Below are 27,378 nucleotides of genomic sequence, written 5' to 3' on the forward strand. Positions count from 1 at the left end.
AGCACAAAGTCCCCTGCAGGGCTGGAACTTGCAAACCAAGAGATCATGACCAGAGCCAAAGTTGGACACTCAACTGACTGAGGCACCCAGGTGCCCTTAGTGTCCTCAAGTTCTGGTAGCCTTGTGGATTTGTCTCCACTCATGGAGTCCAGATGTTTAAGTATCCTATATCCTGCACAGGGCTGGAGATATGTTGATAAACAGGTTTGTTTTGTTTTGTTTTGTTTTGTTTTCAATTTTGTTCTTAATTTTTTAAATTAATTTTTAAAAAATTTTTAGAGAGAGAGCACGAGTGGGGAAGAAGGGCAGAGGGAGAGAAAGAGATTCTTAAGCATATTCCATGCTCAGTGTGGAGCCAATGTGGGGCTCCATCCCATGACCCTGGGATCATGACCTGAGCTGAAATCAAGAGTTGAACACTCAACTAGCTGAGCCACCCAGACACCCCACCTTGATAAACTCTTAGTTTGAGAATGCATTTATTTATTTATTTATGCCTCTTTGGTTTTAGCTCTATTAGTAATATCCACTTTCTTTGAAACTTGGATATGCCCAAATTTTCTTCATCATACGTGACTGAACAATCTCTTATGTGACTTTTATTCCTAGGTGGCTAACCTAATTAATTGGGCATTGTTTTAAAACCATCCATAGGGAATTCTAGTCCTACATTTGGGTATCCATGGACTCACTATCTTGTGTGAGGCACGTGGGTGGAAAAGGACAATTTTAAGGTGTAATGTGGGAGTGACTATGCCATGCCTTGCATCCTCACACTAGATAGCTAACCTTGGCCACACAAACAAAAACAAAAATGAAGTGAAAGGAAGGAATATTATCTAGGTAATCAGGAAGCAAACCATGACATTAAGGATGAAAATGTCTTGTTATCATTTGTGATGAATTTCCATACCCATTCTCTCATTACCTTCTCTAACAACCCAATGAAGTTCACATTGTTCACACAGCATATTACAAATGAAGAAACTGACCCTCTGCCAGGCTTTCAGAATCCTTCTATAGGGAGAGGCAGGGCTAGGAGATGAATGAGGACCTATAGATTCTGGATCTGGTGCTTCTTCCTACCCCTCAGCCTTCGTCAGCTTTTCCTATTTTACAAGGAGAAGTTTTTTCACTATAGTTAATCTATTTGCAGGTCTGGTCTCATTGGTTTAGATCTCCAATTTACTTTATCAGGGTAAGTGGTTCCAAACCTGCCTCCCTAAGTTCTTGAGTTTTTTGTTTAAATGAGGCTAAATGGAAGGAAATGTCACGGTGGGTGGAAAATAACACGGGGCTGAGAGTTGGGAGAACAGATTTTTACATGAATTTGAGAGATAATTTTGGGCCATTCAATCAAATTTTATCTTATCTGTAAAATGAGGGAGTTGGCCATAGATATTGTCTAAGCCCCCTTCTGGGGATTTTTTTGTCTGTGTCATAAAGTCCAGAAATTTCCTGAGCTCCTCAGTGTTCAAGGAGACCAATTCTCTGTTTCTGAGTGTGACCCTCTGGACACACTTCGGGTGCCTAGATTCCAGTCCCACTGGAGCAGTGCCCCAGCTCTGTCACCAAAAGCTAAGCAGGTAGAACCTCTGAGCTCCTGCCTTGTTCACACAATGAGGATGCTCATTTTTGCTCTGCTGGCTTCACAGGGTGGTCTGAGGATCAAATGAGATGATAGTTGTGAAAACATTTTTTTAAAAAGTCCATGAACTTAAGTAATTAGTCTTTGTCTTAATCATCACCTTCCTATGGCAGCTATCCTTCCCTCTATCTTCTTGTTCACCGGGCTTATCTGAAGGCTAATGAGGAGTGCTGAAAGGCTAGTGGTGAGCAGCCTCAGTTGGGGATGTCAGAGCTACATTTCTCTAGGGCATTAGGTCTGTAGGAGTCTAGGTACTCCTCAAACCCGGTTCATTCCTGAAGCTAAGGGAAGGTCTATGAAAAGACTCATGCATGTAGAAGGGAAGAAAAGAACAATACTATCCCTTAAAAAATGTTTTAAAGTGTGAATGCCAGGCAGCCTGGGCATCTAATGGTGGCAAGAGAAAATGACCCTTGAGCTTAATAATTGGATGGCTGTCACTGCCTTTCAGCCATCCAGGCAAGGCAATTGCAAACCTACTCTCTGTCTCTCACTACAGTGAGATCTAGAGCCAAGCTTGTAACCCTTCTTGGCATGTCATTCGGATCTTTTCTCAGTTCCTTAATTATTTATTTATTATTATGAAGACATCACTTTGAATCTGGGCATGAGTACAAAACAGAAGGGGGAAAAAAAAAGCTAAAAATCAGAACCACAAAGGTTAGCCAAGTAAAGAGGTCTCCAAGTACCTTTCCCTCCATTTCCTCACTAGCCTCCCCTTCCTTCTTTCTTCTTTTGTCCACATTATGCACCCTGCAAATCTCAGAGCCACTACCCATCCATAATCAGACCTATTTGCAGGAGTTTAATTCAATGCACTTAATGGCCACGTTTAAAATGCAGCTGAATTTTGTTTTGGACCAATTGCCCATTTTTTTCTCTCTTATCCTTAGTGACCCGGTCTGTTGAGTCTAATCTTGGTAGAACTTGTCAGAACTCCCTTTGTCAAAACTCAAGCACAACTTAAGCTTATTATGCAGTTCTGTTTTGGATTGTTAATCTTTTGTATTTATTTGTGTTGGATGGGTTTTGTATTTATCTAAATCCTATGTATGGATATTTTCGTATTTGCCTGACTCTTATATATCAGGGACAGTGACATAGGTTGGTTCACTGGTGACCCAGGTTCCTCCTAATGCAGGATCACATTTGTCTATAGTTTCGCAAGGCACTTCTCAGAAGGCATATTTGATATGAACAAGATAAATCATTCCTTTGACACATAGATATCAATGTAAGTGTCCCATGTGCCCTTAGGAATTATTAACTTAATTCACTTCCATGGGTATTTTAAAGAACCCCAATATTTATCGAACCTCTCAACAGTGTGCAAGTTACTGGGAGAAGGGAAAAGAAATATAGGAGATGATACCTCTTCTAAAGAGAGTTAACAGTTTGGGAGAAGAGGAGTCTTAACATACACAGATTTTTAGAGAAACAGACAATCAAATTGTGAATTTAGATGCAGAAATTCAGGGATAATAAATAGATCAATCAACTAGAGTGAATGGAGGAGACTTTATTGAAAAGGAAGGATGTGACTAGGACTGTAAAGCATAGATTGAGTTTGAAAAGAAGGGGAGAAAAATACACAATGAGGGAAGGGTATGACAGGAACAAATTTGTAGAGGTAGGAAGACACATGGTACAATACAGAAACCTGTGGCATTGGGCTCCAAATGGGGTACGGCAGGAGATAAGAGATGTGAGGGAGGCTGGGACCTTATTACCACAGGTTTGTGGCTGCAGTTAGAAGGGGCAGAGGTTTGAAACAAGAGCACAATACGTGGTTTTAGGAAGTCGCAAGTAGCTAATGGTACACAGGGTAGATGAAAGAGAATAAATGGAGCCAGACTGGATCAGCACATTTAAGTTCAGTAGGGAACGTGTCGGAGGAGGTAGGAGACAACGTGATGGTGAGAACCTGCTCCCCGCTGGACCCAATCTGGAGGCTCCCCGTCCCTCCCGCGTACGTGGAATAAAGGTTCCGCACACCTTTCCCGCAGCCGGAGCCCTTTCAAAGGGGCAACCTTGAGAGAGCAACCAGTGCGACGGTATGGGTGGTACACGTGACTGAGCCGTGCTAAGGCCTCTTCCTAAACTTTAGGATTCTGGCGGGTGAGTGGGGAGATTTACTGCCCCTGTGGCCAAGGAACACAAGCCTCCTAAGTAAGTTCTATTGATTATTAAACCGCCACTTCTGCCTTTTCTCCCTGCCCTCCCTCCCCTGGGTGCCGGTTTCCGATTTCCCCTGGGGAAACTCCTGAGGCTGGGAACCAGCAGAGTCACGCTGTTTTACATCCGTTAAAAGATAAACTGAGGTATACAGTATTACAAATTTTAAGAGTTTGAGTAAAAATCAGTTTGATTTTGGCTGCGCGTCAAACCGGAAGTGGCTAGGGGCGCTCCGGCGGCGGTGGTGGCGGTGGCGGTGGCGGCGACAGAAACCCTGAGAATGACTTTTATAGAGAAGACGCGGTGCAAAGCCAGGACATTTTTTGATTGGCTGTAGCTTAAGCAGTTGCCTTATTTGGCAAAGCCTAGTTGGCGGTTTGTGATTGGTTACCTTTAGGTTTCGGATTTCTTCACTTGGAGGCATCATAGGCTTAAATCTTGGTTTAAGGTTTAAACCATGGGCTGCTAAGGTATCAGAGCTCCCTCAGTCTAATGACCTCCTTGTTCAGTTAATTTAACACAATGTTGCAGGTTTTGTTTTTTTTTTTTTTTTTTTTTTTTTTTTGTTAACATTATCTTGTGTGAGACTGGAAATAACCCAAGAAGGTAAATAGAGCGTGCCATGTTATTCCATTCTCTGTATATAGAAATTATTGACTCAGTGATGTCAAATATTTTGCCCAAAGAGTGGCACTTCAGAAGTAATGGAATTGGGACTTGTTATGGGGATTCTGATTTTGTAACTGGACGCATGCTGTGTTATTGGGAATCAAATGCTGCCTTTTTTTTTTTTTTTTTTTTTTTGGCTCATAAAATTGGTGGGAAGGAAGTTGGACAAGCAGAACGTTTTTACTCCTGAACTCAGTTCACTCCAGTTATGCAGACTCAGCTTCACACACTGCAGAGTCAATTTCCCTGTGCATATCCATTGCCCATTTTCTTAGAATTCGAACAGGTATCTCTTAAGATGCTTTTTAAGACTTTACCTATTGACCAAGTATGGGTTGTTCTCAAGCCTTTGAGATAATTGCATTTTTTCTTTTCTTTTTTTCTTTTTTTACAACCTAGGGTGTCATTACCTGTTTTTATTTTGAGCCTCATTCTTAAATACCCTAGCAAGGATAAACTCAAAGGTTTTAGGACCATTGACCATGACTGATGGATTTTTGTTCTTTAGAAAACTTTTTACAGAAGAGTAGTATTCTTCTATAAAGATGCACAAATCATAATTGTACAGCTCAGTGAATTGTTACATGTTGAATATACCCTGATCAAGACACTAAACATAACAGTAATCCTAGAAGGACCCCTCATGTCTCCTCCTAGTTGGCGGAGAGTTTATTAAATTGATTATTCTTTCTTTCTTACTGTTTTGAACTTTATATACTAGTGATTTTTAAAATTTATTTATTTACTAATTTATATTATTATTTTTTTAAGTAAGGTCTGTGCCCAACGTGGGACTTGAATTCATGACCCCAAGATTAAGAGTTGTATGCTCTACTTACTGAGCCAGCCAGGTGCTCCTAGAAATACTAATTTTTAGATATATTATTGTCTTTATATTTGGTATACATATTTTAATGTCTTGAAGAGAAGGGCTCAAATTCTTTGATTCCTTTTAATATTAGTGTTTCCATATTTTTAGTCTTACATGTAAATATTTACTGAGTATGGTCTCTAGCATTATTATAGAGAGTATTGTCAGATTTAGGTAACCTGGAATAATTTTTATATAGCCTAATTTCAATTTTCAATGCTTTATGTACTTTAACAGTTGCTATTTGATTTCAGAGTTTCACTGCCTTAGACATTTTTCAGCTGTTTTTTCCTCTTTCATTCCAGACACAGTCTATAGACCTTATGATCATTATCACCTAGAGGGTTCTCATTCAGTTTGCTTTGCTAGACCTGTCATCTCTGTTAATCCAAGTCAAGGGAATTGATTATTTTTTTTCTAATTCAACATTTATATGTCAATAGCAAGCTCAGTGCTTGATTTCCTGTATTTAGGGTATATCCGTTAATGTCCAATTATAATCCTTTGTTACTACCAGCCAAAAGCTTGTTTTTACTTTCACAAGGCTTGTGGAGTTTGTTACCTTCTTTGTACTATGAAATGTCTTTACAAAATACATCTTAGAACAGTACCCGTGTGAATTAACTAGCTTTCTTCTTTTAGCTCTCATAATTAAAACCCATGCATATGGAGATATTATTGTTCTATTGGTGGTGACCTGATTCTGTGGTCCTGACCTTGAAGACAGTGAATCTGAGTCAGGAGTCTTCTATAACCATTGTGTTTGACATTTTTAAAAATCTTGGTTCACATGGCTGATTCTGACATCACTTCCTTTATTCTAAATGTTTTCCCCAAATTCTGCCCTGATCCTGACCTGTGGCTGTTTTGAGTAAGGGCTTGATTTGATACCTATGATCTTAGCTTTCTTCTTCCCTAACTATGATTAACCCACTGTACAGACTCAGTAGCAAAACCCTGGGAACTTCCCGTACAGTATCCATATGTAGGACTTCTGTTTTGCTTATGTGAACAGTCCAATTCTCATTCCTTTCTGACCAATGTGTGCATTTCAAGGCAAGCATACTCAAATTAAGGATTCCTTGTAATAAGGTTCACTTTTCTTCCAACGTAAAGAAGGAATGCTCCCTGAAAAAGGGAGAGGGGAGGCCCCTTTCTGCATCTCTTCCCACGTTCTCTCCAGGAAGGAGCAAGAGAGTCTTCAGGGACTTATTTCTAAGTGCAACACCTAGGTGTTGCCTGTGAGGAGTTAACAGTCCACTATCAAGAAGAAAAAAGAAATCTTACCATTAGATGTTAAAGAATATAAACACTGGGAGGCTTGCTCTTTTTTCTCTTTCCTTTTTCTACGTAGAGTCTTTCTGTTGTTTTTTGTTTATGTTTCTGCTTCTCTCCAGAGTTCTTTTTCCTAGTCTTTTTCCTAGTTCTTGATTTTCCCCCTCGATATAGCCAGCTAGATGGCAGTAGCAGGGGCCACATGAGTATTCTTAGTGTCCCTTTGAAGAGGCTTAAAAACTCACTGCAGCTGATAGGGAGGCCAGGAGGAGCCTTGGTACCTCGGGACGTTGGAAGGGTGGGCTGGGAGCTATCAGCAGATGTGGATTGGCTATAGTTAGAAGGCAAGCCCCTGCTAGCTGAGTCACTACTGTGGCTTGGTGAAAGTCTGCCTCCTGCAGGTTTACAGGCACCCTGGAGAGACCTTCATGGACTTGGTGATTCTGTGTCCTCCTGACAGGCATGTGTTCTTTTGCAAAACAGGGCGAGCTTTTCTCCTTTGTGAATGAAGAAAAAATTACATTTTTTGGGTGAGACATTTGGTACTTTAGGTAGAAAGTCATAGTTGCATTCAAATCCTTTTCCTCTTTTGTCTAGTGGACATCCCTATCTTAGGATAAGGCACTTTCCATCAGTTTCTTGCCCACACAACAGACCCTACTCCTAGGAGAAGCACAAGACTTTTCACATAGCTAAGTGCAGAGCTCTAGGGTCCTTTTCCTGATAGCCAGAGAAAGCAATTTTCCATGGTTGTGCACAAGCATTATCATTGAGAGTGGTTCATCGATCTATTAAAATAACTTATGTTTTAACTTTCTTTGGCAATAACTACAGTCTGAATTCTCTGCACTGGGAGTTGTGACCAACAGTTGGTATTTGCAAAATGGCATCATTTACATGTGCTCATTTTCAGGACCTCTGTCAAATGATTAGTTCACAGGTTCTATTTTTGTTTTGAACTTAAGAAGGATTAAGTTTGAGAGTGTTTATTTGTTTTCTAATGCATATTTTTTTATCAAAGATTTCTTAAAGTTTTTTGGTTACATTTAATTATTATGTGACATTTGGGGTTGAGTTAGTATTTCTAATCTTTGATCTTATTTTAAGAGTTGCTCTATAGATATAGAGCAGACTAATTCTTCATCTAAAATTCCAAAAAAGACAAAATTTTACATTTCCTCACATAACTGTTAAGGAGGCAATACCATTTGGTCCCAAGGTTTTTAGGGGGCAGAGACGGGCTTGCCTTGAAGAGAGTTCATACCGCACATTTACTCAAGAAGGTAGTGGACAGATGAATGTTAAGATCTCAATCTCCAGTGTTTACTGAACAGGTTCTGGGGAATTAGTACCTCACTCCACAGCATGTGCGTGTGCACGCAAATACACACCACACACACACACACACACTCACACACGGACACTTCAAGCTCTAGCTGAATCTGGTAGCATCTCTCTTCATGTTCTTTCCTTGAAAAGGAGTTTGCCTGTGACAGTTTCTTCTTTCTAACATTCATATAAAAACATTTCTGTTGAGGAAGGGACTAGAAGACGATTAGGGTACTTCTACAAACCAAGATTTCCTCTTTTGCTCCAGAGTCGTCCACATCCTATTTGATTCTGGTTTTGATAAAATACCAAAGCGAAAATGATTTATTTTAAAGATCATTTGATTTTGATTGCTAGTACACTCCTCCACTTGGTAATACTCAGCCTAATACCTTAATCAATTTTAATTCCAGGCTCCTCTGCCCTGTGCATGTCCTCTTGGAAGGGCGTACCCACTGACCTCAGCACAAGATGAGCAACAGGGTTGCAGCGACTGGCCTATGTAATGACTTACTATGTCTGTATAGGCAAACCAATCCAATTGCATGGTGATATTTGCTTGCCTCAAAAGGGACATTTTGAAACAAAAGAGGGAAATAAACATGGGATAAAATTGGTTTTTACTTGATTATTTCATGATTAATTTGTTGATTCTTACCAATAACAATTATTAGGAACATTCCATGCTCCTGGTGCTGGGATTATGAAGGCAAAGGAGATACACTCCTGCCATCCGTTTGCATACTCCAGTCAAGAGAGGAAAATGGGTTCATAAAGAGATGATGAGAATCATATGCATTAAGGTTAGTGCTGGACACCCAGGGGCTTATGGGGGCATGGGAAAGGGGTCTGTAACCCTGCCTGAGGTTAATGGTAGAGGGGATGCGTGGGGAAGGCTTCTTGTAGCAGCTGACTCATAAGTTTAATATGAAAGGATGAATTTGAGTGAAAGAGATGAATGAATCAAGGTGGGGAGAGAGGAGAGAATGGTATTATTGGCAGAGGATACAGTATTAGCAAAGCTTTGGAGTTCGGAAAGTGCACATGCATATGGAGGGAATGCAAGCAGTTTAATGTTGCTTAAGGATGAAGCAGGGAGAGGGAAGGATGAGAGATGAGGCCAGATAATTAGGCCGGGTGTTGTCTTGCCATTTTAAGGAGTTTGGACCTTTTTCTGTAGCTGGTGGGGTGCCAGGAAAGTTTAAAAGGGGACACGGCTGGGCTCTTCTTCTAATCTGATCATAACTTCAGTTCCTTCCCGCTTTGAGGAACTGCTGGGTATTTGTCAACCCAATGGTGTTGGAGGTATTTTTCCCCTGATGAGTGGACAAGCCGAATTCTTCAGAGAGATGCTGCCTGACCCATATGGCCCACTGACAGTTTGACAGTTGACAGCTTTTAGTCAGACTAGATTCACTTAAGCTGCTTACCCATCCTGAGGCGTGCATGCGGCCAGAGCCCGGACTTCACATCATTCTGGCTGTCTTAATTGGGCACTAATTAAATGTTTTGGCTGGAAACCTCTCCTTGCCATGGCTGAATGGACTCATTTGAGGCCAATATTTCAGGGAAACATCTTGTTAGGCTGATCTGATTCCCTGTTTAAAAAGAAAATGCACATATTCAGTTGTTTCTTCTTATTTTTCTTCTTTTAGAAAAAAAACAAAGTTTAAAAGGATGTGTGTATATATGGATATCTATCTATCCATCTATCTCTGTGAGTGTGCATGTGTATATTCACATGTATATATACATACATATTCACGAATAGGTAATATATATAACATATATATGTATGTATATATATTATATATATTACATATATATTATATATAACATATACATACACACACATACACACATGTGTCAGAATAGGAACTTATAGAAAGAACAACTTTGCAGTTAGGAGGCTAGAGGTCACATCTAAATTTTATTTGAGATTTAGTCTAGGCTAAAAGTAGTTAATCTGTTTATGGCTTAGTTTCTGTATTTGTGACAGAGTTGTGAAAAAGACACATGAGAATTTTATCATAATATTTAAGAATGAAATCTGAGGGTGCAGATGATTCATCTCTAATCCTAGGAGATGGGGGAGCCTGGCTTGCTCAGTTGGTGAGGCATGCACCTCTTGATCTTGGGGTTGTGAGTTCAAGCCCCACACTGGGGGTGGGTACAGATTACTTAAAAGGAAATTAATCCTAGGAGATGGATGGATGGACCAAGATCTGTTTTCTACCTTTTCTTAGCTATTACATGCTGACAAGGATTTCTTTCTCAAATCATTCCAAAAGCAGAGTAGATAGCCAGTGTCTGGGGTTCAAAGGGCCACTTTTCAGTCTACACTGTGAAGTATGCCAAGAATGCCCGCAGTGTCCACAAGAAGAGCAATAGGCGCAGCAAAATACATCGAAGGAAAACCACTGAGTAGACCATCCGTCTGTGGACCTTCAGGAGCTGGTTATACTGCTATTGAGGGTATTGGCATGGACTATTAATTTGAAATAGGTATCATTATTTGTTGAGAAATCCTTCCACTTGCTGAAACTAAGCTTCTCATGAATTTTGCTTTTCTGGTAAAATAAACCTTGTATTATAATAATTTTTTTTTCTAAAATAATGATGGTATTATTGTATTAAACAATGACTAATGTGAACATTGGGATTTTCAGAGGTTAAAATTAATTCCTAAATTATAATTTTCTATGAAGAAATAGAATTAGATAACAGGGTTGGTAGATGATTTCTCGTCTGGAAAGGAAAAATAAAATGTGCTCCAGTTCGTGTGTCTTCAACTCTTTCAATTAGCTTAATATTTATTAATATATATTGTATCTGGTAAGTATAGGTTTATAAGGCAAAACTTCATCAATTAGCTATTCTTGAATTCATTTGCATTTGATTACTAAGAAGTAACTTGTTCACAATCAACAATTGTAAAACAGCACAGTATAGCACTGCCTGAACTAAAGTAGATCTTCAAAACTTCTTTGATGTGTGTGCTTCTTTAGGTCTTAAGGACACATTAAAGTGTATGTTGAGCTTTCTAGAATTCACTTTATTTAATGAGAAATGTTTTCCTTCTTGTTTTGCCACTACCTTCCTCCTCCATATCCACTCCCCCTCCCTTTTTTGTTCTGAGCAATGATTCTGTGTGTTCTTTTCCTATTTAAAATTTAAAGAGTTACATTTGGGAGAGGAACAATGTAGGGAAAGGAAACCCCTGGAGTGTGTCTGATGTGATCGTTCTCCTCTGTGCCACCATTTTTCCTCCCGCTGTGGGAGCGCTAAATGATAATGCCTGATACCTTCCTGAATAAAGCCTGACACGGTTTCCAGCTGTGAGCATGTGATCAGTTTTTATGTTTGATTTTTGCACACAAGTATACTACTGCAAGCATGTCCACAAACTACTTCACAAATGCTTCAGGGAGGAATTGCTATTGAGTGAATCAAACATTAAACAAACACTGAGTGATTGCATTACAAAACTACATTTATTTTAGAAAACCATGTTTCTGTTCAAACCTAGAATCTTTAAAAATTAATTTCTATAAAATGGTCAGGTATAACCAGACAAGTAACCCTCAATAAATTTGCTTTCAGGCTAATTCCAGTGTGAGATGAGTTGTCCAATAGAAAAAAAGATTATGCTGCTCCCTATACTTAGCTATAATGATTAAATTTGATTATAATTATGCAATGGGTTGATTCATTTGTGAGAAACATTGACTAATATATTATGTCATCTTAAAATGGAGTCTCATAGGCTGTAATTTTTAAATCCATATTTTTCTTGAAGCAGGATATTGGATACATATGATCCTCGGTTTAGTGACATATTTTGGCAATATTATAGTCTTATATTTCAGACATTGTATTTTAACATCTTTTGTATGACAGACAATATATATTTCTTATTGTTATTTATGAAGTTTGTGGTATGCCATGATGCTTGTTAAGCACTAAAATTTACCATATACTTCTTCCTGGCTCACTGATCAGTATAGGAAAAAAGGGGAAGAGGGTCCTGAAGGAATACACTAGCAGACAAAAAAGAAGCTATTTTACTTTTAGTGATAAGAAAGTTCAATCACTGGTTCCAGTTTAATAGTTTGGACATGGAGGGGAAGCACATAATTTATAAATTAATGATAAGTACCTATAGTATCCACTCTCATGCCAAATTCTTGGTTTTCTAAATCGCACTGCTTGACCTCATGCAAGCACAAGGTCAGGTTTGGGGGCTACTCCTTGTGTATCAGGTGTAATACTAGATTCTGAGGAAGGAATATTACATTTAGAGAGAGTCAAAATATCAAAACTAAAAAAACAATCAAGCATTCTGTTGAAACTTCAACTTTTTAAGGTGTGGTTGAAATGAATCTTTGCAACATGAAGAAAATGGCGACAGTCTGGCGATAGTTCTGGAATGACTCTGTTAGTGACTACATTTTGTTTGTTTTTAACTTCATATACATCTACTTTAAACTCCAACTGAACATTTCTAGTGATGATTACTTGTTTTCTATTATTGTAGAAATCTGGCATTTCCTGATTAGCCTAATAATTGACAGTTTCTAGTTACGTCTTTACTGTGGGTGACAGCATTAAATCACCGCAGACATTTAGTCATCATCTTTAGGGTGAGTCATTACAGTTCCAAAGAAGGTAGATAAATAAAGGAGAAAAATTGCAGTTAGTCATTAAAACTTCTGCAGAGATAAGGAAACTACGTACCGACATAAGGAAACTACGTACCGACATTGCTTTCATGAATTTTCCTTACTAATGTGCTGGCAAAAGAACAATGCTAGTCATTCACACAAACACTGAATCTATGAATTTCTGGCAATTGAGGATTGTTTCCAGTCTTGTTTTGGATTTCCGTAAGCTATTAACTATTCTCTGTCTCTCAATTCCTCTCTCTGTATACACATTACACATGCTCACACATGTACAGTATATATGAAAAATATACATATGTAAAAATGCATGTTAAGTATATTTGTTGAATGTACATACATTAAATGAATGTGACATATATTAACATAAATATATTCAATGTATGTTAAATATGTGTATATGTGAAATATTTATTCATCTATCTCTCCACCCATTCATTCCTGTGATTAGTAAATGGACATCTTTCTTCTAATTAGTACTTAGAATTTAAAAATATGTATATGGTGTTTGGGGAATGATGGGACATTGGTGTATACATTTGCCAAGATTAAAACTTTCAGGACTGGTTGGAATATGGGTAATGGGACGAGGGAAGGGGCAGTAGAGAATCACCAGATAATTTACAGTAACTGAGGCAGTCTGTACATGAGCAGATTGGACTCTGTCTAGTCATTCTACATTTGGACACTTCAGTCTTTTTCTTCTATTCATGCAGATAATAATATTTCTTATCCCATATATGCCAAGCTGCCATTCCCAGACAGCTGCCAGAGACCAGATATCTTGCAGTTTATAACATGCATAGGCGGAAAAAGGGAATGTCCCTGTTTTATGTACCATTTAAAGAGGGGAAAAGCTCTGCCTGAACCTACCCCCTCTATTCTTCCCCTCATGTTTCATTGGCCAGAGCTGTGGCACTTGGCCTGTGTTTCAACGAATTACTTATGGTACACATGAGTCTTTTCTGAGGCAGCAAAATACAGGACTGTGGTCAGTTCAGAACAGGAAAGACAGTCATCTAGAGCTTTTCTTAGTTTAAAATAAGAAAGAACCTTTTTGTCCCATCAGGGTTTAGCATTTTATGGTGCCATTGCAAATATCTAAGTCCTGTCTGATTTAGAAAGATGACAGTGGCTTTTAGAAATTTTTATTTTAAGTCATTGAGAAGTTCTTTTGAAGTATAAATTAATAAAATATAAACAGTTTACCACCTTATATTTTAGGTAAATCTAGATTCATAATCTGCTCCTACCACCACTGTTTCCCAATTAAACAGCCAAAAGAGTCAGTCCTTAGAATGGATTAATGACCTGCAAAATTCCATTTAAACATAGCCATTCTTGAGTTTTATTAGTGGAAAAATACAAACTGGTCTGTGGTCATGGATTATTACAGATTCACTCCAGACTGCTGAATTGAACTCTGATGAACCTGTGACACTCTCCATTAAACCTCAAAATGAGCTTTCTCTTAATTGGGGAGTAGGAAGGGAAAAGTAAACTAGTGGCTGGTAAATGCCAGACTTGTGAATCATTGCTTTATTTTGGACAGAGTGTTGAAACATTTTTAGATGTGCATGGAGGTAAAGGAGAGGGAGTGGGGAAAGAAGTTTATTCATTTATTAAGCCTAGCTCTGTTCTAGGCAATAGTATTTAAAAAAAATTAAATATAATATGAAAAGAAGGTAGTATTGTAGTCATTTTTAGATGATAAGATTGGCTTTAGAAAGGTTAAGTGACTTGTACCAGACTTAGTAACTAGAGGTGGATCTGGGATTAAAACAGAAGTATTCCATAGATATTTATTGAGCTAAGCTCTCGAATTTAGTAGTGAAGAAACCAGATGTGACCTTTGCCCTTCTGGGGCCCACAGTCTAGGTGGCAGAGACCAATATTTTTAAAAAATCATTAAAAAATGTACATGATTATAAATTGTGATAAGGCTTACAAAGAAAAAGTGCAGGGTATTCTCACAAGGGGACATAATTTCCATTGGTGTTTCCATTGGAACATGTAAGTGGAGACCTAAAAAGTGAGATGATATCACGTAAGTGAAGAATGGAGGCAGTTCTCTTCTCTGTGAATAATTGGCCTATGTTAGGGCCCTAGGTGGGAGCTGACAACTGGCCAGTGTGACCAGGCCATAGTAACTGAGGGCTGGTGAGATGAAACTTGAAAATAGGCAGGACCAGCTTTTTGTAGAGCTTTGTAAAAAGCCATGATGAGGATTTAGGTTTTTACCTTAAATGCAGAGGAATATCATTGAATCAGGGGATGTTACAATGAGATTTACAAAATCATTCCTGCTGCCGTGTAGGAAACGGATTGGAGAGATTTCTTTCATATCTAGGTAATTTCAGTAAATATTTAAAGTTATATATGTCATAACTACTTGTGTCTAATTAGTGTTAGTTAAATGAATGAATGAATAAATGAATTTCTGGACCAAATGTGGAACAATGCTTTAAAGATAAAAAACTGAAGAAAGAATTACCTCCTAAAATGGCTCTGAGAAATTATTACTACACAGTTCTACTGACAAAATGAAATTTACCTATTTTAATTTTTTTCTACTCTGTTATGCTTTTATACTTTAAGAGATTGAGCTTTCCAGAACTGTCTGCTTAAATTAAATTTGTTTGTTTTTTTGGAAACCTTGGCTTTCTTTAAATTAAAGTTTCCTAATGCTAAATACCTAGCAAGCTGCCAAGTAATTTTAGAGTAGAAGAAACTAGCAGCCCAAAATGTGCCTACAGTTTTTAGAATTCAAAATTATAACTGATTGGTCTGTATTTGTGTCTTTTAAGATATAGAAGATGTATTTAGAAGTTTCCTAGTTCCTTTTCCTTTAAGTGGAGATATTAATGAGCTTATCAGGGATGTAGCAGTGTTTTATGAAGAAATTATTACCAGGGGAATATACATATTCAGGTGTACATAAAAAACCAGCACCGACCCTGAAGGTGTCCAGTACATTTTAAGCGCTTTTGGCAGTTGTGTGATCCACAGATGAACTATCCATATCCTTTAAAAAACAAAAATGAAATAAAAAGCAGAATTGGAAAACCTACACAAAAGATCACGTAACCCACCCATGTTTATATTGCAAGCAGATCATCACCTAAACTTTTTGAAGCAGGTGAGCTCATTTTCAAGGAGGGACAACGTCTCTCCCCACTGGACATGCAAATATGCTAAATCCAGATCATAGAGCGCCTGTGATAATCTCCTTGTGAGAAGATCTAAAGCAAGTGACTGTGTGGGCTTTGTACTCCCGGTACCCCCAGGTTCAGACATTTAAATATGTTGTCCTCTCTGTCTGGAATGTCTCCTCTCCACCTTATATTTACCCTTCAAAATGCAGTGATGCTACCTTTTCAGGGTAGCCTCCCTTGAGTTTTCCTTTAGGTTAAATTAGATTACGTTCCCTTGTTATGGACTCTCTGAGCACCATGGCATTTATCACAGCTGAAATTGTACAAGTATTTGCTTAGTTATTTGATTAATATCTAGTTTGTGAGCTCAGTAAGGTTAACGACAGTGTCTGTTTTTGCTCAATGGCATCTGGTATATGTGAGTGTTACCAAGGTGAAGGCAATTGCTATCTCCATCAGTGTTGTAATAAAGTAGTGTTTTCAAGATATTTCTCACCAAGATTAAGTTTATTATGAAATATGTCTCATTACTTTTTAGAACTCCATACCAGTTCCTTCTCCTTTTTCAAATAAATCAACCAAAATCATGACTTTTGAAAGCTTTTAAGCAGTGTTTGTGACCTATGCATAGAAATTCATTTACATCATGACCCATAACTGTATGCATCATGCATATGAATAAAAGCTTCACACAAAACTTCTGTTCTGCTGCAAAAACTTTTAGTCCATTCTTAAAAAAAAAGAAAAGAAAAGAAAACAAAAAAGAAAAAGGATGCTGATTGTAAACCAAAAAACTGATTGTATCTTTCACTAACAGGTTGTGAGGCAATACTAGAAAAGCACTAAACTATTGATCTAATTAGGGTTCTCTCTATTACAAAATAAATGACTCAAAATTAAAATTTTCTATCCATTGATAGTATTACACATGCTTCTGATTTTTCTCCTTTATTCTGCATCATCCACATTTTTGTTTTACAATCAAGCATATTGCATTTGTCATCAGAAAAAGATTAGTAAAATAAAATTGCTGTCCAGTTGTTTTGTCACTGACATAATATATACTTTGATATTCTAAAATTCTAAATCTTCTCACTAACTTCTCAATTCACATTCGTCTCATCTTACCAAGATTTCTCTTCTTCAAATCTTCATACAATCCTTCAACTTTCAATTTGTACTCTGAAGAGCTATTATGTAAAACTGGTTTCCCAGCCCTTCTTTGCAAAGTCTCACCCACTCACATCCAATATATAGATGCTCTGAAGACAAGTACTGTGGGTGTCGCTTACAATTTAGATGATCAGCTTCTACCCAGGAAATACACTTATTCCAGTATTCCAGTCTGCATGTATAGTACAAAGTACATTGTGTTGTTTGTGTTTAACATTGTTTGTTAGTATCATTATCAACATAGTAATGTTATTAATAGTATTGTCAGAAACAACAGCAATCACGAAGATAACAGCCTTAACAACAGTGGCATTTACAGTATGCCATTATATTAATTATCACAATGGATCTGACAGGCTGCTCCGAAGAATTCACATTAGTGAATAGTTTATGATTTTAAACTCAAGAGGAAAACTAGAAGCTACATCAATCCTAATATACCCTTGTCTTCATGTACCTCCCACTTTTTCTAAGTTTAAAAAAACAAAGAGGAAAATGATAAAAACTATTACCAGACCAAATTTATTAATGGAATTAAATAGGTTGTTAGCTCTGTAATAAAGGAATATGACAAAGAGTGCTTTTTTTTTTTTCTCTCCATAATTTGATCAGTGTCATTTGTCTGGATAGAAGCAGTTCATCAGAAGGGAATGTGCATGGGGCACCTGGGTGGCTTAGTTGATTAAGCATCTGACTCTTGATTTTAGCTCAGGCCTTGATCTTAGGGTCATGAGTTCAAGTCCTGAATTGGGCTCCATGTTGGATGTGGCCTACTTATAAAAAAAGAGAATGTTCATACTCAACAAGGGGAAGCCGTGAAAGGTAAGAGGTTCTTGCAAATTTAATATTTCTAAATATAATTAAGTTGAGAAAATATTTTCCTCTGTTGGAGAAAAGAATGGCCTGTTACCTGTAAGTTAGTTTTATAATTTTGCTTGCTGTGGATTTTGTAGTCCTGAACATTAGAAATGGGATAAAAGTCATTATCAGTGGAATGTCTTCCTGATCTAAATAGTAGAACTGAACTTCACAAAGGAATTTTATTCCTTTTGTGTAAATAAAAAGGTGATTTTAGTTTATGAAATGAACTTCTAATCCTGATTCTGAAAGCTTGTTCATTTACCCATCAGTAATTTACTTATTAATTTCTGTGGCACTGGACAGATATGAATACTTAGTAATTAAAGTGTCCTACTGATTAGAGGTTCCTAGAAAGCATGAAGTTATCTGGTTGATTATTTACAGATTTGGTTACCATAGAGGCAGTTGTCTTTACTCTTTCTTATCTGAGATAATTATTAGATCAAAATAGACAAAATTTACCAGCTGTCTTCTTTGATGGTCTGCTATTCAACTAGCTTTTTTTTTTTTTTTTTTTTTTTAAGTGAGCACTGTGCCCAATGTAGGGCTTGAACTCAAGAGTTGCATACTCCAACAACTGAGCTAGTCAGGCACCCCTCAACTAGTTTCTATCAGAAGCCTGCATCACTGACGGCCTTTTGAAGGCAATGAGTATGTGATATTAAATGCTAGAAATAATTACGGTTAAGCAGCAGTCTAAAGTACATGACACATAGCCATTTCTAATTTCTAATAGGATAATCTTATTTTGTATTTGTTTTTGGTGTCATAAGAATTAAAATTGGTTAAATAAACTTTATTTATATTGTTAAGTTTTTGTTTTTAGTTGTGTCTTGTATTTATTTATTTAAGGTATAATATATAATTGCATTGGATTTGTTGAAGATACTTAACCTAGGGCTGACTCATATTACGGCTAATTTGTAGCACATGGTTAGTGAGGCAAACGACCTTTATCTCAGATCTTAGGAACTAAGTAAGATTCGGCATATTTAATACTGTGCTTGAATTGTAAAAAAAGTACTTAGATAACTAAATTAAAACACAAATGCAGGTTCTTTGTCAAATCAATATGCAAGAGTTGCATCCAGCTGAAATGCTTTTTAGGCAAGATGGCTGTCCATAGTCATTGGCCTTATATGAAAGGAAAAACAGTCACTGATAAGCTAAAATAAGTCATTCTTCTGAATCTATTAGAAGCAAATGGTGAAGAGACTTTTCATTAGACATTTTTAATTTTTTTTTAATGTCTATTTATTTTTGAAGGAGAGAGAGAGAGAGAGACATAGCGTGGGCCAGAGAGGGGTAGGGAGAGAGGGAGACACAGAATCCAAAGCAGGCTCCAGGCTCTGAGCTGTCAGCACAGAGCCTGATGTGGGGCTCGAACTCAAACCGTGAGATTATGACCTGAGCTGAAGTCAGACACCCAACCGGTTGAGCCACCCAGGCACCCCAGACATTTTTAATAAAAGTGAGCAGCTCTTGGAAAATACCAAAGGAAATATGCACATAGCATCAGATGGAATGCACATTATAGATGGCTGTGCCAACTTTACTGGTTCAAAGAAGGCAAAATGTTAACAGAAACTATCATCTCAAGTCAAACGTTGAGGCCTAGTAGTTAGTGCTTTAACATAAAAAAGATTTCTAGACTTCCTCTTATTTATTTTCAGCTCTTTCTTGGGGAGACTCAGGAATCATAGTGATGCTCCTCTCCCCTTAAAATACTGGGGGCGGGGACACCTGGCTGGCTCAGTGGGTTTAACGTCTGACTCTTGATTTACGCCCTGGTCATGATCTCACAGTTTGTGAGTTTGAGCTCTGCTTTGGGCTCTGCTCTGACAGCGTGCAGCCTGCCTGGGATTCTGTCTCCCTCTCTTTCTGCCCCACCCCCCTGTTTGTTCTCTCTCTCTCTAAAATAAATAAAAAAGAAACATTGAAAATAATATTAAGGGAATTTGAGGCTTAGGTGTGTTCACATGTCTCCCAGTATGACAGAACTGGGCTGAGAACTCAGGTGTCCCCACTTCCAGTTCTGGCCTTCACCCATTATGTCACACAGCATCTAACATTTGTTTGCAACCTCTGTTTGTGTGTTTGTTCCATTAAAGCACTTTGCTGACTGTGGGGATACAAAAGATGAAATGAAAAGTGGAATTGTGGTAAGTGAACCTGAGGGACAACATCCTGTGTTCACTTTGGTCTAAAATTCTTGAATTTATGGGAAGGAACTTAGATAATTCTAATGAGTACTTACACCTTCTTATCTTTTTAAAAACTGTGCTTTCTAATGTGTAATAGAATCTGTTTTTTGAGACATCTTCTTTTGAGAGAAAACCCAGATTCTCCCCAAATCCTCTGAAACTTTTCTCTCAGTGTTCGGTCACTGCTATTAAGTAAAATGTACTTCAGTCTAAAGAACTGGGCAGATGTTAAAGACTTTCGTGGTCCCCACCAGCCAGGGGGTTCCTCTGTTTGTTATTTCCCGGCTGCTTGGCACGTTCTTGTGACATACAACAAACCTCCATTATAAAGGATTATATGATGAGTCAACAAGCATGTGAAAGATAGCAACCAAATGGTGACTCCCAATTACATGAAAAATTACTATAATCACCCCTGCTGTAACACCCGTCTGTTGGCAAAGTAGTTGATCCCCTTGAAAAGCTTTAAAAGAAGGCCCAGTGCATTAAATAAAAATCTCAGTTCTGTGTGTAATCATAAAAATTAACACTGTCACTTTAAAAAAAAATCTAATTGGTGTCCTAAAGGGAAACCTACTAGGCTATGTAAAGTAGCTATTATGAAAATGTTTAGCCTTTGGAATGTATTTCAGACAGCTCTTGTGTTGCCAGATTTGTCAGCCAAAAATTCACTAAGCAGATTTGTCAGGGGTTGAGGCCATAATCTGTAAAAAAGACATTGGCATAGAGATTAAAGATCAAGAGAATTATATAGGTTTGTTACCATATGCCAAGATTCCTTTTTAAAAATAAGTTTATTTATTGTGTGGGCTGTAACCAGAAGCAAGAGCTATCTTTGTTTGATATTTAAAACAGTAGCATTTCCTGCTGGGGAAGGAACAAAACTGTTTCATTCACATGCTTGTATGTGGTGCTAGAGGTGGTTGGGAGGGGGCAGGATGTTTCTGACATTCCTCCCCTCGGTTCCTTTCTCTCTTTCTGCCCTATAAATCTTGTATCAGAGTTGCGAATGAAAAATCAAGGGAAGGAGAGCTGTTGAGTCTACTGTCATAATCTTTCTGGGTGGGTGCCATAGGACCTGGCTGGACACCTTCACCTTTCAGGGAATATGTCCCCAACACAGAGGGTACAAATATTGTAATCAGGCTTCTCTTTTCCTGCCACAGGTGATATATTCACATCTGTGAAGTTCCCACTCTGCACTCTTACACTTAGAAGCATCAGTGACCAAAAATGACTGGGTGCAGGACTTCTGGGTTCCTGCTCTAGCCTTCTGACAACCTTGCCATGTGGCTCTGAGCAAGTCATGAAATCACTCTGAACTCCCCATTCCTTTATAAGGGTATGAATTGGGTGGTCTCTGAGGAGCCTTGCCCTTAAAATTCTGTGAATCTCTAAAGAATCCCATCTCATGTAGGTTGCAGCCTACCCAGGTGCAGCAGGAAAACGTGCTTTTACGTATTGCTGTAATATATGCTTCAAGGTTTAATAGAATGGTGGAGTGCTTCCCCAGAACAACTGGTGTGAAAGCATTGTGCTAGAAAAGCTAGGAAAATAGCCAGTGTCTCTTGAAGTTCCAGTAAGTCACGTATAAGGATGCTTTTCCTAGAATGGTGCACACTGGGACAGTTTGGGGTGTTTATAACAGCCAAACATAGTAATGACATTCTGGCACATTTACACTTTTGAGATGATCATGGATGAAACTCCCGGTAACACTTCATAATTTTAACAATGTTTTAACAGAGAAGGCCTAGTCCATAGATGACTCTGGGACACAGAAAAAATTAATTTACCTACATGGAAAGGGAATCACATACAATTTTTGTGGGAACTTTCAAAGGTGCTTACACTAAAGCTTTTCCTTGCCACTTTTAAATTATATCTTCATCATACAAATGAAATACTGCTCAAAGAACCGCTGACTGAGAGAAGTAGCAAGCAGTTTTTCCCAGACTTTATTCAGTATTCACATCCAATCACATTGGTAAACATAAATACATCACAGAACTTATTCAAACACTCACAAGTTATCTATATAAAGACAAACTACCACATATTCTCTGAAATAGATTTTTTCTCCATTTCTCTTTTGCATTTTTCATTCTGTATATTAGCTGTGAAATTCATCTTTTTTGGGGGGTGGGGGGAGCAAATTATAGACCCGTCCTGGTTCCACCCATAATTTTCCACATTTTCTTGAGACAAAGTCTGCCACATTCAGACAAAGTTAATGGCAAGCAGAAATTCCAGAAGTATCCAAAAGGGGTTTTGAGTCTGATACCTTGATTCCTGACCTGAGAAGAAAACAGATTCCCCACCAGGCTGGAGTCCTGGGTCTTTAGGAGCCAGACTTGTCATTCTTCAATGTAGCAGGAAAGGAAGGGATACCTGTGAGATGTTTTCATGCGCACATAGACACTAGGGGGTGTCCAAGGACTAAATGTGTTTCTCCTTCCTTTCAGATTTGTCTCGTCGGTACTCCTAGGTCCAGCTAACTTGAAGTCCAGGAGCTGAGGGAAAATCCATCCAATTAATTCCTGTCTTGTGCTGAAATGAATAATGTGGGGTCAGTTTCATCATCAGGCCCTGATTCCCTTGGATCTCTGGCAGCAATTGTAATCTCAGGGTTCAGAACCAGGGACCATCCCATAATATAAGCTACAGGTGATGGGGAGCAAGGTGCTCTGTTATCAAATGCTCTTTATCGCTGTGTTCTCCAGAATTTGCATGTACTTGAAAAGGAGTCACCAATGTTTCTTTACTTCAGTTAGTTTCAGTTTTGATCTGTCCACCCTGAACTGGAGGCAGGAGCATTGTGAGAAGGTAGAACTCTGACTTCTCATTCTTGTGAGGTCTGGTTTGTTTTTTAATGTAGATTATTTGTTGATTATTACGTATTAGAAAACATTTGCCCTTGCTGTTGTAGACATCTTCAGGCCTTTGGGCATGGGTCTCTTTATGAATACCTATTACTTCTTAATTATGATGGTTTAATAAGATATGTCTTTCATTTTCATCTCCTATCTCTCTTCTCCTGTGATTCTTCTCCCTTCACTATTGGTCCCTAAGGGCATGTTACTGGCTCCTTTTCTTTATTGCTCCCGTCTTCTCTTTGCCCCTCCTGGCGAATTAAAAAAATAAATAGAATGCATTTTAAGGATGACAACGGTAATAATAAAGTCAGGAATTGCTTTTCAGCTAAATGCACTGATTGGAAGTGCCTATTGAAAATAGCATAAACCTAATTGAAGTAGTCAACCCCTCCCATACAGGTCATTCTGTGCTCTATTAAAATGAAGGTAAAACAAAGCTTGTGACATTTCTGCATTTCCCAGACTCACTTTTCCTAAGACATATCAATAGTATTGACAATAGTATTGCATTGTGCTCCCCAGTGACCTGGGCTGTCATCTTATGGTCCTGGATAATTCTTTCATAATGAAACCTTATTGTATCCTTTCCCTGTAACAATCAGCAGAAAAATAATTATGTTTCAACATGTAAGATTTGAAAATTTGAAACAAATCAAAATTGTAGTGATCAGCCTAGAACACTGATCATTTAGATCATGTGGATACTCACTACCACCTAATGTACCTGTTAAAGATGCTGATACATTTCCTAAACTTAAGAAAATAAATAAATTGCTAAAGAAATGTTGAAAGTGAAATTATCAGAAGAGTTGGGATTATATCTAAGGATGTGTTATTTCATTGCATTTTGAACAGTTTAAGCAGACTCCTCAAGAGTCATTAGTGGGTTCTAAGCTTTATTACTAAAGTCTCTTGTATTAGATAGAACTATCAGATTTGATGGCAAAGCAGTAGCAGCTGGGAAACTGCTCTTTCTCTCCCCTCTCATTTCCCAAACAATGTTTGCACTGATTAATACTATGCAACAAGACATGACGCAGAGATTGTGTTGGCATTGTGTTCTGATGACCCCACACATTGTGTGCGCTCTGTGGTTCCTTTTGCTGTTCATAGTTATACGGGTTTATCAGAAATTACATGTCAGGCTCCCAATGAGTGTAATTGTATACTGATTGTGTATAGTTTTTTAAACCTCATTATTAGCCTTGTATGCAAACCAAATAAAAGGAAAGTTTAAAAAAGGAAAAAGAAAATAGCCTCCACCGGACGTCATGTCAGAGCCCAGGTGTTTGAGCCTGGATGCAGGGGGGAACAAAATGTTCTCTCGGGGACATCTGCTGCAGCCATGTGCTTGAAAAAGGCCCTAATGAATGGAGGGGAAGGAGCAGAGTGGCGAGGGTGTTGGGGAAGAGCTCTGTGGCTCTGCTTTCTTCTTGCTCTGTTCTCCTTGCATGCACGATTCATTTAATAACGAGGCAGGAGGACACTGAGGGATGCAGTGTGCATGTCCCCATTCATGTCAGCTTTCATTAATTGGTGCCCCCATGGCAATTTCTCTGCATTCTGACCCTCTCCTTAGAATCACTCTTTTAACAGAAAAACAAAAATAAAAACACCTCAACTCTGTAGCCACAAAGTCAGGGGGAAGTAGACATAGGAAGAGTGATGAAATGAACAGTGCTTTATTTCCCTTCCTAGGGCTCTGCCCTTCTGCCCATTTATACCTGAGCATTTGTTGGACATTTCTAAGACAGTTATTACCCTGGGTATGCATTCGTTGGATTCACGAGCAGGAATCTCAGCAGGGAATCTTGAAGTATTACATACCAAGGACGAGGGCCATTAGAATTAGACTCATCCCTAATGTGGGAAGTACTTAGTTCTCTTTTAAAAACCTTTAATCAGTATACAGTGGTTCAGTACACAGATGTTAGCACCAGTGTGAGGGCTCTCTAATTGTAATTTAAGTTATCCCTGCCTAAGGGCTCCCAATCAAATTATTAGACTGTTGCAGTGAGTCTGTGGCTCTTGGTTGCACCTTGCAAGGGGGTATTTTCTGGAATGATGAGAAACAGTGGTTTCTCCTGGGAAGCAAATGTACCATTATGGACTTATTAGGTCCTTGATTAGATCCACAGCTGATAAGTGAGTAGACTTTTCAAGAGAAAATATTGCAGTTTATTTCAGTGTGCCTTATTCAGCCATTGGGTAGTGGAAAGGAGGTAAATGAAATAGAACTAAATGAAACATGCATGCAATTTTCTTAAAAGTTGTGGTAAATTTATTAATCAATTTTTATAATTGCCATTACCCCTTTAGGCATTGGAGGTAGAGGCTTTTTGAATTTGTTTGTTTTCTTGCTTTTTCTCCAATGCCCAGACGAGCTTCCTATTGGCAATTTTCTGACTGGACTGCCCAGGATTAAAGAGTTAAACATTTGGAGCGACAATTAATTAATTAAGAGGTCATAGAAAGTTAACCTCTCAAGTTTCTTTCCTGAAATGCATGTTTATCTGATTTGCTTTAATAAGTGACTTGCTATTGAACTAGTTTTATATACTTTAATTTGAAGATAATTATAGTACTATAATTCATATTTCAGATGCGCATTAACTTTTCAGAAGATATCCAGCTAGCTGCTTCTACCTAGCATTGTGCTTATTTTAGTAAAGTATAACCCGAAGAATAATTGACTGGTTGTAGTAATATCTTTTAAGTCTTTCTATTACTAGGCATTTATTTGATTTTAATTGTGGAACCATTGGTCATATTGAGTTCATTTCCTGTTCATGTTGATTTCATGAGTCTCTCCATTAGTATTCAATTGCACAGTAATTAGTCATTAGTTCACCGTGATGTCTTCAAGCATGTGTACACTTATATTCTCATTTTCCACTCAGTTTCTGCAGTCGTATTTGAATTCTCTCTTTCTTAAAGAGACGAAGGCCACGATAAGGAAGATAAAATGCTAGATCATGAATTTATTAGACTACATATTTTGCCAAAAGGCTCGCAGTTAAGGCATGCAAAACTTGATGCATTGAAAATGAAATAAATGGCAGCTGCCTAACCACAATACTGAAGTCACTGAGATGTCAAAGCCTGGGATCTGAAGCATTTATGATCAGAGGCGAGATAGAAGCTATTTAGCGAAACTTCAGGATGGCGCTTGACCCCAGTATGCACCTGGCTAATTCTGATTAGAGCATCTTCAATTTCTGAAGAAAGGTCAAATTCCCAACTCATTACTAAGCTCCAATAATGTATTGGATTTTGCCATTTTAAATAACTGTTTGGCTTTGCAGATTTATTTTCCTTTACAAGAGAAAGTGTTCTTTAAAAATATATTATCAATGGTTTCATTAATTTCAAATTTGCTGTGTTTTTAGCACATTTTATCTAACATATTCGTTTAGCTTGTATGAAAAGTAAATATGTCATCTGTCATAGTCTGTCACAAGCTCATAATTTAAATCCATTAGAAAATTGTCCCTGCTTTTTATTTGAGCTGGCTTCACATTGTTGTCCTAATTAAATTGGAATCTTATATCATTTAAATGTTAGACTTGAGAATGAAATTATTTTTATTCAGTGATAATGGTGGTTTTCTTCACAGAGCTCAGAAACTGCTTTCAGGTTAGTTGAGTCAATGTTCAAGAAGCCATAACTGCTGATATAGGTTCCCCATTAACATTTACTCTTTCCACAAAATGAGAAGCAGAAGAAATGGGGTCCTCAAGATAGAGTCTCTTCTCTTCCTCTGAATATATCACTGCTATGATAGCTTATTCCTATGCCCATTTTTTTTCATTGTCCAAAGGTAGTTTAATTCTTCTAACTAAGCAAAAATATTTTGCTCAATAGTGTGCATAAATGCTTCTCAAATTTTAATGTGCATATGCATCTCTTGGGGACCCTGATAAAACTCAGAATCTGACTCGATAGCTTTGGGATGGCTTCAAGATACTGCATTGCTCATAAGTTCCCAGGTGAAGCAGAGGCAGCTGGTCCATGCTTTTCACTTTGTGTAGCAAGAGTGTTAAAATGCTAGGAGGCAAACAGGGGATGAATCAGAATTAATATGTTTTCATCTAACCCTTTTTGAGAATTGAAAAATCGTTCTCAAATTTTAGAAGTAGAAATGCCAGTTGTTATTTTGACTTAAAATTTACTAAAGTACTGCTTGCTTGCTTGCTTATTTATTTATTTATTTATTTATTTATTTTTAAGTGTTAACATCTATGTTTGATCCCTTTAGAAGCAACTGGCTTTTGTAAGAGGAATATGTGTGGCTTCAAATTCACCATCCTGACTTAAACATACCCATTGGAGTATGTGTTTTCATATAATTAAACTTAATATTTAGAAGTTAGTGGAAGGTATGTATTTCTGTATCTTTTTTTTTAAATTTTTTTTAACGTTTATTTATTTTTGAGACAGAGCATGAACAGGGGAGGGGC

At 37.8% G+C, this 27,378-nt stretch overlaps 2 long non-coding RNA genes across 3 annotated transcripts in view; both read left to right on the top strand.

Annotated features, from left to right (window-relative positions):
• Positions 1-27,378, top strand: part of LOC106976764 (uncharacterized) — a 593,570-nt gene that overhangs the window by 104,362 nt on the left and 461,830 nt on the right. The window lies entirely within an intron of this gene.
• LOC128311201 (uncharacterized) overlaps positions 484-27,378 on the top strand; it is a 38,741-nt gene continuing 11,846 nt past the window's right edge. The window contains exons 1-2 of the long non-coding RNA XR_008289334.1: positions 484-3,817; positions 8,642-8,770. This is a non-coding gene — a long non-coding RNA (uncharacterized LOC128311201). The remainder of the gene's footprint in view (positions 3,818-8,641; positions 8,771-27,378) is intronic.

This window comes from Acinonyx jubatus, chromosome A3 (assembly GCF_027475565.1).
Source record: "Acinonyx jubatus isolate Ajub_Pintada_27869175 chromosome A3, VMU_Ajub_asm_v1.0, whole genome shotgun sequence".
NCBI classification, from domain to species: domain Eukaryota; kingdom Metazoa; phylum Chordata; class Mammalia; order Carnivora; family Felidae; genus Acinonyx; species Acinonyx jubatus.